The 14,304-nt window shown below is 40.3% G+C and overlaps 1 protein-coding gene across 2 annotated transcripts in view; it reads left to right on the forward strand.

Moving 5' to 3' along the window:
* The first annotated feature begins 463 nt into the window (after positions 1-463).
* The window catches only part of HDGFL1 (HDGF like 1), a 730,488-nt gene continuing 716,647 nt past the window's right edge, over positions 464-14,304 (forward strand). For both annotated transcript variants that reach the window (XR_014251322.1, XM_082415287.1), the window contains exons 1-2: positions 464-707; positions 2,363-2,613. The gene's annotated coding sequence lies outside the window, so the exon portion shown is untranslated. The remainder of the gene's footprint in view (positions 708-2,362; positions 2,614-14,304) is intronic.

Genomic DNA, 14,304 nt, shown 5'->3' on the forward strand with positions numbered 1-14,304 from the left:
GGTGATCCGAGGGGAGGAACCAGGATGGAGAGCCTAGGGTGCACCCCACCTCCAATTGTGTGAGCGCCTTTATCTTCTGGGGTTGACCCCTTGCCCTTTGGATTTTGTCTCTTGGGATGAGGAAAAACTGACAGAAACTCGATGCCAAAGTGGATTGCTCACACTGATTGGCAGGGAAAGTGCAAACAAAGAGGTGCATCTCCCGGAAACAATGATTTTGGAGATTCCTCCCCCTCTCCCCCCGCAGACTTGAGCGCGTTAGACAGCGTGGTGGGTGTGGAGGGGACCAGGACAGGCATCTCCCGGGGAAAGTTTCGGGCGAGGTAGTGGGAGGAGAGGGTCGGGGCAGAGTTGCGATGGGCTGGGGACTGAGCCGCCCAGGCTCGCCTCCGAGGTTCCCGGCCGGGCGGGAGATGCGGGGAGAGGGAGGGGGCGGGGAGGGGAGGGGAGGGAGAGAGGAAGAAGGGGTGAGAGGGAGAAACCTGCCGCCGCTCGCCGCCTCTTTGTCTGCTCCGGGACTTGGAACAAAAGGGGGAACTCTGATGAACTCTCTTTCTTCCCCTCTCCCCCGGACGCGCGGGTATCTCCCTCTCGCAACTTTGCCGCCGCGACTTTCTCCGCTGTCAGGCCACAAGAAAGTGTCCGAGCGCCGCGAGGACCGCGACAAGGGAGACGTCCCTCAGAAGTGCGACAAAATGGGGAAGAAGGTGAGTGGGGACTGTTGTCTTGTTTACCTCTCTCTCCCGCAACGCGCCCCGCTCCCCGCCCTCCGGAGGACCGAGGAGCAGTCCGGTGGCGAAGTTTGGCCAAGTTGTACCTCCTTTCCCCTGTTCCCTTCTCTTTTGTTCTTTAAGGAACTTGCACAGATTGTTTTATTTGTTTATTTCTAATGGGCAAAAGCCAGGCGGGCATTTCTCTCAAGTGCCTCTTTATACGAGGAGCTGGGGGGATGGGGGGAAGGGTGTCTCAAGGGGGCCTTGCCTCGCCTTCTCCCAGCTGCGCGCAGACCGGAGGGAAGCGTGCTGAAATGGTTGGGACTTGCCGGGTCTGACTTTGGTCCTGCCAAGGAAAGAGATACGGAAGCGGGGGTCGTTCCCTCACCATTTTATAACTTAACAGTCTGCGAAGCGTTGTGCAGATCCAACGCACCATACCCAAAGCTGCAGCACGAGAACGCAGAAGAGGTTTGGGTGGTAGGGTATTGGACTCTTGTGTTTGCGGTCGAGGGTGTTAGAGCGAACAGGTAAGAGTTCAGAAAGTTTTCTTTGGGGCTGGGATAGGTTGGAGGAAGAAGCCACAGGTTCTCGACTGTCAGAGATGCAGGGATGGAGGGATGGGGCCTGGACCACTAGTTAGAGTCGGCCATCCCATCCACCCCTCTCAGTTTCACGACCCACCCAGAATAACCTACGCGGTCCTGGCGATCCATCATCACCTCTCTCACTTAACGCGGGACCCCACCCCCGCCCCATTTCAATGGGTTTGAGTAGAAAGGGGAACGCGAGCGCCTGAAGCTCCTTAGACCCGGCGGTCCGCCCCGCCTTTTGTGTTTTAACCTTTTGTTTCTGTCTGCCACGCCCGCCCAAAAGAGGGATGGCTGTTGCAGTTTCTGCGGGGTGGAGAGGCAGCGCAATTCCCTCTGTGTTTATAGGCAAAAGGAGACTCGCTAACTTTGTTTCCCAAGTAGCTTCACTTCGCAGTGTTTCTGGGTTGGTTCTTGCTCAAATGAGGCGAAAACTGCACACCTAGTAAACATCTCCACTTTATAGGGCATTTCTTTCAGCGCTTTCCCACAAAGTTGTTTATCCGCCCAGTCACTTGGTTCATAGAAAGACATTTAGGGACAGAAATTGGGAGTTTGTTGAAAGTGGGCAAACGTGGTATGTTCTAGCAGTGTTTAAATATTGGGAATGTGTGGAACAGGGCTCTTGAGTTAGAAAATGCAAATTTAGGTCATTATCTTCAGGTTTGTTTTGTGAGATCGTTCCAAATACCAAGGTAATTAATTTATCACTGCTACCCTCTCCTATGCCCACCCCAGAGCTAGAAGCTTTCCTCACACCCTTTGCCTTTATCTCCCACCTTTACAGTTTGACAGGACAGATGAAACATCAAACTGTGCTGCTAATACCTGGAGGAAAGAGCCAAACATAGTCTATTTGAACTTCTTAAAGTTGTGATTTCGTACAGTAGTATCCATTATTAAAACTTGCAGCTAGAAATGATTCAAGTGCCAGAACTATGTAGTTTTGAATTTTTGTGTCAAAGAAAGAAATATATTAATGCTAAGGTTACTTTTTTAAAAGAAATTGAGTGTGTTGAGTGACTTGGAAGCTAACGCTAATTAATTTCAATTGTATAGGTGTGATTACTATTGTCAGCATCTAGAAAGCATCATAAGTGCACTGACTCCTTCGTACTGCATTGTTCTTACTGGATCTTTCTATCAGTGAATATTATGGAAGTACCAATACAACATCAAGTCATTCCTGAATGAAAACTTACCAAACTTTTTTCTTTGGAGTTGCTTAAAAGTTGTTGGGATTTTTGATGATGCCTTCCCTATGTGGATTACTACAATTTGATCACTGGGAATTCTCCACCTTAAAGAAGGTATGTTGCTTTTTAAATACTCTACAAGCACTTCATTTTGGAGCTGGTACTTAATGCCATTAGAGAATTGCCTAGTTATTTTGAGCTGTTGCCTGATCAAAGTGATTTATGACTTTGGATTTCCTTGTTTTGAACTGGTTTTTGTAGGTTCATTTTCATCTGGAATGACGATTTGGGTACTTCTAAGGAAATTTTATTAATTTGACAGTGTCTTCGATATTATTACACATAATGAACATGGATTATATAGTTACTAAGGAAGGTTATGTAACAATGATGGGTCCGATAGGCAAATGTCCTATTTTATTTATGATTGATTTTGCTTTTAAATATCACATTGAATGTTTCTATAGTAGCAGGACTTTTATGGTTTGCATTAATTATTTTTCACTTTTGACATTTCATTTTGGTAAACAAAATCCAAAAGTGGTCAGAAGGAAATGAATTCCTACTAGCTGGGAGTCAATATAAAGTACAGTAAGTTCTGTTAGAATAAAAACTTTACTATGTAATAACAACAGAAACTGTACATTTGTTTAATCTTTATGGTAGACATTAAGTTTTTATAGTGGTCATTAAGAGTCTTATATTCTTTCTTTTATGTCTTATAATTCATTCTTGATCATCTCTGTGAGAAAGCCATTCGAAATTCACATAAATACTGTTGATAATATAAAAAGTATTTTGATACAGTATTTACTTTCCTTGTTTAGCAGTTGTTTGCCATGGAAAGTGAGAGTTTTCTTTGTTTAGAATAGGTTGCTTTGAAATGATTTAAGTTGTAGGATTTGATCCTCAAAATGATTCAAGATCAAGGTGGTTTTAAATGCTACAGATGGAGAATATCATTGATATATTACTGTAATTGAGAAATGTTAAGGTATGGTCAAAAAGATAATTGGGAATTGGAAATATTTTTATCCCGCTGTAAGTAAAAAGTATTATGATTTGCTTTTTTTTAGTTGTAGAAACTTGGACAAATTACTTCATCTTCCTGGACTTTAGTTTGTCATCTATAAAATGAAGGGTTAGGTTAAAGAAACTTGAAGAAATCTTTTAGCTTCAAGATTTTTGTGATTTGTTGATCGCTCCTGTAATTAAGGCACATCCTCTCTTGTGACGTTCATTTTTAAATTGTTGAACAGTAGAGTTACTGACATGGAAAACTTTATGTGTATTAACAACAATTATTTTGTATGACTGTTTAGCTCAGGGAATATTAGTTCAAGAAATAGGCTTTAAATTTTCTGTGAAGTATACTTTCGGCAAAGTGTGTTGCATGGAAACGTCAGATTTCCTGAAATGTTTTCAACAAAAGTTTATCTGCTGGAATATTTTGGGGTGTGTGTGTGTGTAGAGTGCAGTATTATTTCCCAACAAATGTTTTACCTACAAATGTCTGATGTGAATATCTTTGAATCTGTTTTAATGGCCACCCAGCATTGGGCTCAGAGGTTTAGAAACAAGACTCTGGAATGAAACAGACCCGAGTTTGAATCCTCATCTTGATAACCCTGGCCAGTTTACTTGCTTTCCTGGGGTCTCAGTTTTCTCATTTGTAAGTGGGGAGCATAACACTTATCCCATGAAGTTGTTGTGGGGAATATATTTTTTAAAACCATATATGTAAGAACAAACTTAACTGAGGGGCAAGCATCTGTAAGTATGTTTAGTTATAATAAAAGCTACTACTATTGCCTTTCACAACGAATCAGTGATGTTTTGATACTTCCAACTTTCTTTGTTGACTGCCTTGCAAGTTTCAAGCCACATTAACCAAAAGTATTCACTGAAATATTCAAAGTCAGTTTGGATAGAAGTTTTCACATGTTTAAATATGTTCTTTTCTCTAAAAATATGTTCTATTCAAGTTTTTTTATCCAGTTAAGCATGCATTAATTCACTTCAACAAACATTTATTAAGTTTTGTTACGTATAAACGTGTTCCCGAAGGTCATGACTTCCTCTTGTACTACGTGGCCTTTCCTTTTCCTTACAGAAATTTCTGTAAATTGAGATAAGAGCAAGTTTCTAGAATTGATGTACACAAATTCTCTATTTTCAATGTTGTCAGTGAGGAGTAAACTTAGATATAGTTTAAAAAACTTTGTTCATTCACTTTTCAGCTATGATATAAAGTGATGGTTCAGTGATTTCTTGATGAGGAAATCAAGAACTATAGCACATTTTCTGACATTAGTTTTTATAGAATGGTCTTTATTTAAATAAAAAACCTCACAGTTAGTACATACAACACTTAGAAGAATAGCATATCATGGTGAAATGAAGTTTAAAGTCTTGGATTTTCATTTTCCAGATCTGTAATTTAGCAAAATACATGGCCATCCCTGAGTGATAATTTAGTTTGAGGGAGATTATATTCATTTACCCTTAGGAAGTTTCTGATGGGAATATTAAAGTACTGTTTCTCCTCATTTGTAATTTATCAGCAGAGAGTTGCCTGGAAATGATAACAATTTAAAAGAAAAACATGGGATAAATCAATATTAAAATGGGAAACTTTTTTTCCATATGTATCCACAACTTTCTGTTTGTGGACAACATCTATTTTAATCAGCAGATTATATATCTTTAGTATAGCAACTACTAATATAAAAATTTGTAATTACAGAGTTTAAAATGATAAAGTCCTTAAAGTTTTTCTGTGATGTTAATTCTTAGGTTATAACCAAATATACTTAATAACTTTACTCTAAGTATCAAATTTTATAGTCTTGGTTATTTAAAACTGTTTGTTGACATGATTAGTTTGAATTATTGAAACCAGAAAAATCTGCCAAGGTACTCACAAGAAACTTACATAGGAAGAAAATCTAAATGTTCAGCTCTGCTTTCTAAAATGATAAATACAACACCTACTAAGCATCTTACAAGTAAATAGAAAGCATTTATTTAACTTTGAACTTTATAATAAGTCTAGGGGGTGATCAACTGAATATTTTGTTATATTTTGAGTACCATTTCTACTTATTTATTTAATTGAAGTTTAGCTACTTACTTATTTGCTATGAGTTTCTTTAGGAACATTAAGTGGTCCGAAATTTACTTTGATTTCTTCTTTATGGCCTCAAATTTCCTGACTTTTAAGTGTCAGTCATTTCTAAAAACTTTGATGGTATTTCTGCCCATTATTGTTGAAGATACAGGTGTTTAGAAATATATTTATCATGAATCTATGAAGCCTACTTTGTTCATTCATTCTTTCCTCATTCATTCTTTTAAGTAATATGCCATCTATGTGTCAGGCATTGCTCTAAGCACTGAGGATACAGAAGAAATAAAAATTTTTGTACTCTTGGAGCTTTTACTAGTGACAGTAAAACATATGTTAAAAGGTGACAACTACTGTTGAGAAAAATAAACCAGGAAAGGGAGATGGGGAGTAGGAGGAAAGGGGGTTGCAATTTTCAATGGGATGGCCGGGGAAGACCTCACAGAGAAGGTGACATTTGAGGAATGATATAAAGGAAATGAAGGAATGAGCCACATGATATCGGGCAGAAGAGCATTCAGGCAGAGACGTGCCAAGCGTCTAGTTTATCAACAGAAAGCAAGGCGGGCATAGTGGCTGGAGTGGACTGAGCAAAAGGGACAATGGTAGGAGATGAGGTCAGTGAGGAAACAGGAGTATGGTGAGTAGATCACATGGATCCTTAAAGGCCATTGTGATTTTACACTGAGGGAGATGGGGTACCAATGAAGGGGTTTAAACAATGATTCACCTGATATAACTAATGCTGTAACAGAGTGACTCTGGCTGGTGGGTTCAACGAGATCAAAGATGGGCAAGGGCAGAAACAGGGAGACCATTTCGGAAGCTATTTCAGCTATCAAGTGAGAGATGATGGCAACTTGGACAAGGGTAAAAGCAGGATGGAGGTAGTGAGAAAGGATTGAATTCTGAAGATATTTTGGTTGGAGGAATTTCTGGTGGACTGGATAGGAAGTATGACAAAGAGAGGAGTCAAGTCTGAGATTTTTTTTTGACCCAAGCACCTGAATGAACCCAATGCCCATGCACTGAGATGAAGTGTGCACTCGGGGTGGGGGAGACTAGGAGCTCAGTTTGAGCACATTAAGATACTTAAAGCATCTAGGCAGTTTGATACACAAGTTTGGTTTTCAGGGAAGAAATCTACAAATTTGTGAGTTGGAAAAAATTAAATGCTATTTAGGGACTTCCCTGGTGGTCCAGTGGTTAAGACTCTGTGCTCCCACTGCAAGAGACACGGGTTCAATCCCTGGTCGGGGAACTAAGATCCCTCATGCCGCGTGGCCAAAAAATAAAAATAAAAAATAAATTTAAATGCTATGTAAAGTCATGAGACTGGATGAAATCACTAAGGGAGTGAGTATAGAAAGGAAAGAGGTCTAGATACTGAGCCTTGGAGCCCTCCAGATTTAGAAGTGGGGAAGATGAGAAGGGGCAAGTAAAGAATAGTGAGAAGGGGCTGCCACTGAGGGGGAAGCCCAGTGAAGAGAGTATGTCCAGGAGGAAGGCAAGGTCGTCTGGGTCAAGTGCTGCTCATGGATTGAGCAAGATGACAGTTGAGAATAGACCTTCGGGGTTAGGCCTTTGGGAGGTCAATGCTCGTTGGTAGTCTTGGCTAGAGCCGTTTTGATAAATGGTGAGCGATCACATATTTTGCCTAATTTGTGTGGGCCATTACATACCTTTAAAAAAACCTTATGTATTCGAAATAAAATTTGTCAGTGCTTTATAATTGATAAAATGCTCTTGCATATGTTATCTTAGTTAAGTCTCATAGTAGTCTAAGAGAGATGGGATGATAATATCCATGTTTATCTTACAGAAGAAGAAATTGAGACTCAGAAGTAAAGTGATTTGTTCAGAGTCACCCAAATATAAGATAGAGCTGTTTTTTTTTTTTAAACTTCATACCCTTTGCCATTCACAATAGGGGAGATAGTAATAATAAAACAAATTCCAATACAATGTGACAGAGGTGATAATAGCGATATATACAAGGTATAGAATTAAATCAGGGCAGGGAGTGATTGTTTTTTGGGGTCAGGGAAGACTTTCCCAAGTTGGGATTTAAAAGATGCATAGCATTTTAACATGTAGTCAAAGGGAAGAACGTTCTAGGCTTGGAAAATATGATGTGCAAAAACGTGGAGAGATGAAACATAGGGTGATAACTGGAATGTATTTGGGATGTTTAAGCCATTTGATTCATGCTGAACATGAAAGAAAGTAGAGGAGAGATAGGCTGGAATGACAGCAAGTGCTAGTTCAAGCTTGGAATGAAATATGTTTTTAGTAAAACAGCTACTAGGTGCCATCTTAAATGTATCTCATGTCACACAGGATAATATGCAACCTAGTTAGAAATGTCTGAATATATATATATATACATCACCACAAATGCATTGTCTTTGTCACTTCAGGCTGCTATAACCAAGTACCATAGACTCCGTGGCTTATAAACAGCAGAAATTTATTTCTGTCAGTCCTGGAGGCTGAGTAGCCCAAGATCAAGGTACTGTGTCTGGTGAGGACTGGCTTCCCGGTTCATAGATGCTGTTTTCTTGCTGTGATCTCACACGGTGGAAGAGGCAAGGGAGCTAGCTCTCTGGGAGCTCTTTATAAGGACACTAATCCCATTCATGAGGGCTCCACTCTCATGACCTAATCATCACCCAAAGGCCCGGCCTCTAAATACTGTAATTTTGATATTTTTAGGTTTCAGCATATGAATTTTGGGGGGATACAAACATTCAATCTGTAGCATGTGTATCTTCAAAATTCTATTCTTCCTTCAAAATTAAATGTGTATGTGAATCATATACCACTGAAAAAGCTCTGGTGACTGTATTTCTAGTCTGTATCCATCAGGATGCTTTTGGCTTCAAATAAGAAATACTTAAGTGAGGATTTTTATTTTATTTTATTTTTTGGTTCCACCTTAAATAAATTTGGATTAGGGCTATTTCAAGAGCATCTAATTTAACAGCTCAGCAAATGTCATGCATGGTTCCTGGTTAGCTGGCTTTCTCCTTCTGGTCCTGAGATAGCTGCTACAGCTTCAAGCATCATGTTCGCACATGGGAACCTAAGATAGGAAGGATTGAATCCTTACTTTGTCTCTCTCTCCCCCCCACCCCCATATATACACACACACACATATATATATATGTAAATGTACAGAGTTGTGCAACCATCACCATTTTTAGAACTTTTTATTACCCCTAAAATATCCCCTGTGCCCAATGCAATCAATTTCTCTTATCACCCTCTGATCTCAGGTAACCACTAATGCAGTTTCTGTCTCTTTAGATTTGCCTTTTCTGGACGTTTCACACATAAATGGAATTATACAATAGTGATCTTTTTGTCTGGCTCCTTTTGCTTACCATAAAGTTTTTGAAGTTCATCCGTATTGTAGCATGTATCAGTACCTTGTTCCTTTTTATTGCTGAGTAGTGTTCTATTGTATGGATATACTGCACTTTTTCTATTCATCAGATGAAGGGCATGTGGGTTGTTTCCGTTTTTTAACTAGCATGAATAACGCTGCTAGGAACATTTATGCGTAAGTTTTTGTGTGGACACATGTTTTCATTTCTTTTGGGTAGCTAGGTAGGAGTTGAATTGCTATATTGTATGGTACATTATTAAACTTTTTTGTGAAACCGCCGAACTGTTTTCCAAGGTGGCGACAGCATTTTGTGGGTTTGAGGGTTCCACCAGTAATGCGTGAGGCTTCCAGTTTCTCCACATCCTGGCCTTTTATATCTTTTAAGGAGTGAGGAAAACTTTCAAAGAAGTCCATGAGAAGATTCCCAGGGTAACTACAGAGGGCCATGATGAAACCTAGTCACTAGTAAGGGGGATGCGATTGCTCTGAACGGCTCAGACTGATCAAGTGGCGCCCTGAGCCTGGGAAGACGCCCATCATGTCTATCAGTACATAGTGTCAGAACGAAATTGAAGGGAGATGGCTCACAGGTAGGTAACCAACAGAGTCAGCCAATAGGCTGTGTGTCAGGCTAAGGACCTGTGATAGAAACATACGAAGTAGAGCCAAGTGTTTATATTACAATTATGATTTAAATGGTAGCCACAAACTTGAACAGAAATAACCCATTCTATTGGAATTCAGGTTATTTTCTGCTTATTATGTGAAGAATTTTTGAAAATTAACCTGTCCAAACTAATAGCAAAATAAGCATAGCCTTGGTGAGTGACTCTGGGCAGTTGCTAAGCCCCAGCATTCCTTTCCTATGAAGTACCATGTAACATTTTTGGCATCCCAGTAACAGTTTTTTATAATCTCGGTTAAGTGTAAGTTAACAGCCACCAAATCCTGTCTATATCCTTAAGATATAGAAAGATATTTAGACTATTTTAAGTGTTGGATAGCCTGGTGGCACCTTGAAAAAAAGTATTTGAGCTTTGATGGCAACAAAAACCCCACAAGACTATATTTTATAGTCCTAACTTATTCTTCCTGTTAATTGTTTTTAAATATATCTTTTATTGGGTGGTGTGACATACATAAGGATAGATAAACCTGCAGTGTGTGTAGGAGATTGATGCTACCCTGTCTTACAAAACCCAGAATATGTGGGTCAACGTATTCGTTTCAGTGAATGATGGAGTTTCAAGTGATTCATACTTGAAAGTCCCTGAAAATCTGATAATTAGAATGCATAAATAAGTAATTCTAAAAATTTAGGCAGATACAGATAACTGTGGAGGGAAATTATGTTTGAAATTGATTTCTGTGACTCTCTAGCTCTTACAGTTATTTTCTTCTTTCTTCAAATCTTAGAGTAGGCACCTAGTAGACTATGATACCTAAAATTTTGTACTGTAGTTTTAATACTAACATTTTGCAGTATACAGTGACTTAAAAGTCCAAACAACTCCAGTAGTTCTCTCATAATGAGCCACTGATGGGGAAAGCCAAGAAGAGAAATTTAAGTTTCTTAATGATTGGTCTGAGTGGGTATAAAGTATATGTCTTAAAATTCATAGTTCAGTGTTCTGTTTCTCAGAGAAGTGATAACTCTCCAGAAACCTCAGACATTTGTGCACCAATATCTTATACATCCTCTTATTTGAGCCTCACTCCAATCCCAATGTAGTACGTGTTAGTGACATTCTCATTTTACAGGGAAGAAATTGGGGTTCAGAGAAGTATCTGGCCCAAGTAACCAAACTGGTAAATGGAATATCACAAATCCATTCATTAGGGAACCAGCAGTGTAAATTAAGACAAGAAAGAATATCCCTTTGAGAGGTTCTGCTGAACCTGATAACATTTCTAGTTTCACGTTGATGGTTTACCCTTATTCTGCAGGTTCTGTGAATATATTTTGAGACCCAAACATTGAATCAGGCTTAAAAAGAGGACCCTCTGCTCTGCTGGTGTTTTAGATTCCTGCTCGTGTTGCAAGCAGCAGTTGGGAAGCCGGCAAGATGGTGAAACTAGTCGGTGTTCAAGAGTTTTACTTGTGGGATTTTAATGGGATGGTGTCATTACCTGTAATGTATTTTTATACATTATTTATAATGTATTGTAATGCATAGATAATTGTAATATTCTGGATTTTCAAATGATGTATCAAAGATGATACGTAGCAATGTTCATAGAGTCGTCTTTCTGTAGCAAAAGAAAAATGGGTTTTGGAACATCTTTCCATTCTCTTTCTTCTTCAAGGAAGATGTCCAAGGAAGAGCCCTGGGTAGAGCTTACGAATCCGGAATGGAAAACCCTGAGTAGAGGACCTCCCTGTGACTTCAGTCTACTTTGTCTTTGCCCTTAGGTGTCTCTCTTCCTCTATATATGTATGAAAAAGGACTCCATGTAGTGACATACTCTTTGTCCGTAGATCTGGCTCCTGTTCTGGGCTGTCTGCTTTGGTGAGCGACTGTTCTGAACTGCGGTGAGGCTCTAGGGGCCCTTCTTGGGGCCTAGGCCAGAGGTCGGCCTAAGTGACCTGGTCCCTGCCGTCTTTCCCTGGTCCCGGGGTTGGTCTTCTTAGGCTTCTGGTTCTTATGGCTTCGATAGGGGGAATAGGACTTCTCTAAAAGTCTAGAGCAGAATTGGCCAAACTGGAGATGCTTTGCTTCCTTTCCCTTGGACTTGGCCTTTCGATAGTGTGGGTGTCTTTTCTGGGGGGAAGGGGTATACAGTGTTTATATTTTATTATACTTACATTTAAATTTCACCATTAAATACTGAGCATAAGTATTTAAGTAGATGCTGGCCTCATGTTCAGAGTTTCAAAATGTAAAGATAAATGGATGGACAGCTTTAAGGACGTGATGGATTAGACATTGAGGAATATATTAAACAATTAGAGAATCTAGGGGGTGGTAAAATTTTGTCTCTACACATTTACACATTTAGTGGCACAAGAAAACTCTAGGGACATGAAGACATATGTAAAGCTTTGGGTTGCAATTGGAGGAGAAGCCCGTTCAGGAGTTGTGGGTGTCTTTAATCGGGAGACTTCCTGAAAAAGAGGGGCTTTTCCACAGTAGAAGGAAGAAGAGAACTTGAACATCCCTCGACACTTCACACCAGAAGTTCCATTGCCTACACTTTTTGTGGCCCTCATATTGTGTCCCCGAGGCTCATTTTGGCCTGGACCCAGGTCTTCATAGCTCCTGTTTGGACTGAAGGGTGAACCCTAGATATTATGGGCGAGGTGGAGTGCATAACTGAGCCCCTTTCAATTATTTCATTGGGATGCAAGGAAGATGTAGAAGAAAGGAGTTGTCCCCAAACTCAGAACACCCAAAGGTGGGCAGTTCTTGGCTCTCACTTTGCACAGTGACCCCATGTTCCCACCTCAAATTCTATTTAGCCCCTACCTCAAAGTGACATTCTAGAGAGCTGTCCCTTCCTGTCTGCCCCCTTCCTCGTGAAAAATCTCACACTGCACTAGCACATCAAGGATGATAGTTCCTAATGGTGAATTAGTATAGAATGGAGAGCCCATCAGGGGTTGGCACAATTAGTTGTGATGAAATACGTCCTACTGTATTTGACCTCAGTGATTATAATAAAGAGATGGTAATGTAACAAAAAATCACTAGCCTATGTTTTCAGCTTCTTTTATATTTTGCAGATTAGTGTAGTTAAAAGACTTAAAAAAAAAAGGCACTTGTTGTCATTCTGTCTTTGGGATAAATAAACCTTGCTTCTATCGTAATATGTTTTCAGTATTTGTCTCAGCGTGGGAATTTGGGTGAAAGTTCATGGAATTTGTTTCTTCAAAAATTTCTGTTGAATTCTTCCTGACTCTGCAGCCAAATTTAAAATTCTCACTTGACTGCAATGATTAAACTAGTATACCTGAATAGATTGTGTAGGTTTCTAACTAAATGGCTGTAAGAGTGCATTTGAGATGCAAGCAAACAAACGAGAGCAAGAAGCATCATGTTATCATTATTCTACTGCCAAGTCCTTGCTATGTAGGGTGGCCTCCTGAGTTCTCAGAGTTTGTGTGTACTGAGGATTCCGAAGCCAGGGATGGGTTTGGCTAACTCTGGCTTGGTGTTCTGATCACCTTTGGAACATAGGAAGGGATCCAGGTGCCCAGAAAAGGGGCTCGGAGTCTGAGCATCTTTTAATTCCCATCTTATTTTCTGACTCTTGGCTTTGTATCAATTTAATTCTTATTTAACAACTGATTCAAGTTTGCTATGCAAATTCCATGACTTGGTGCGCAGGTTCAAATAGTTTATCTTTGCATATCCTGGCCACTTGTGCTCCTCAGTTGTTTTAGTCACTGACCTTAACTCTGCCTGGTGGTATCCTGCTACTGCTTCTTTCTTTCTTTCTTTTTGGCTGCGTTGGGTCTTCGTTGCTGTGTGCGGGCTTTCTCTAGTTGCCGTGAGCGGGGGCTACTCTTCATTGCAGTGCGCAGGCTTCTCACTGCGGTGGCTTCTCTTGTTGTGGAGCATGGACTCTAGGCGTGGGCTTCAGTAGTTGTGGCACACGGGCTCAGTAGTTGTGGCTCGCAGACTGTAGACTGCAGGCTCAGTAGTTGTGGCGCACGGGCTTAGTTGCTCTGCGGCATGTGGGATCTTCCTGGACCAGGGCTCGAACCCCTGTCCCCTGCATTGGCAGGAGGATTCATAACCACTGCGCCACCAGGGAAGTCCCCTGCTACTGCTTCTTGCCCTTGGTTCTTACCTTCTTTAGATCTCAATCCTCAGAGCTCATCAATTTCAGCGGCTCCTGGCCAACCCCAGTGATCTCAGGTTCTACCTCCTGTTCTTATGGAATAATATTGGATCCTAATATGTTGCTAAAAATAGTACTCTAGCATATTTCCAAAATCAGAACTCTCCATTTGCTATCACTTCTGCTCTTTTCCAGGGAATTACTTTGATTCAGTTACCAAAAATGACATCTCCGGAGTACGGTGAAATACAGAGCCTTTCAATCATCTAAAAAGAATCAAGCTGTGCTGAGTACTATTTTTATGCCAAATGTATCTGAGTGTTCTGAGTCTTTGAAAACTGGTGATGGATGAATACTATAGGTGGTGGTTCTTTATTAACCAAGCTATTTGATGAATCCACATAAGGAATTGTAGCAAACTAGCTGAAACAAGTTAGCCTTGGTGGGAGACCTTCTGGAGTGATGAATAAGAGTAGGGCATTTTGTTTTGAGTTGCTTAAAC

Source organism: Balaenoptera physalus (assembly GCF_965194825.1).
Source record: "Balaenoptera physalus genome assembly, chromosome: 11".
Taxonomy (NCBI): domain Eukaryota; kingdom Metazoa; phylum Chordata; class Mammalia; order Artiodactyla; family Balaenopteridae; genus Balaenoptera; species Balaenoptera physalus.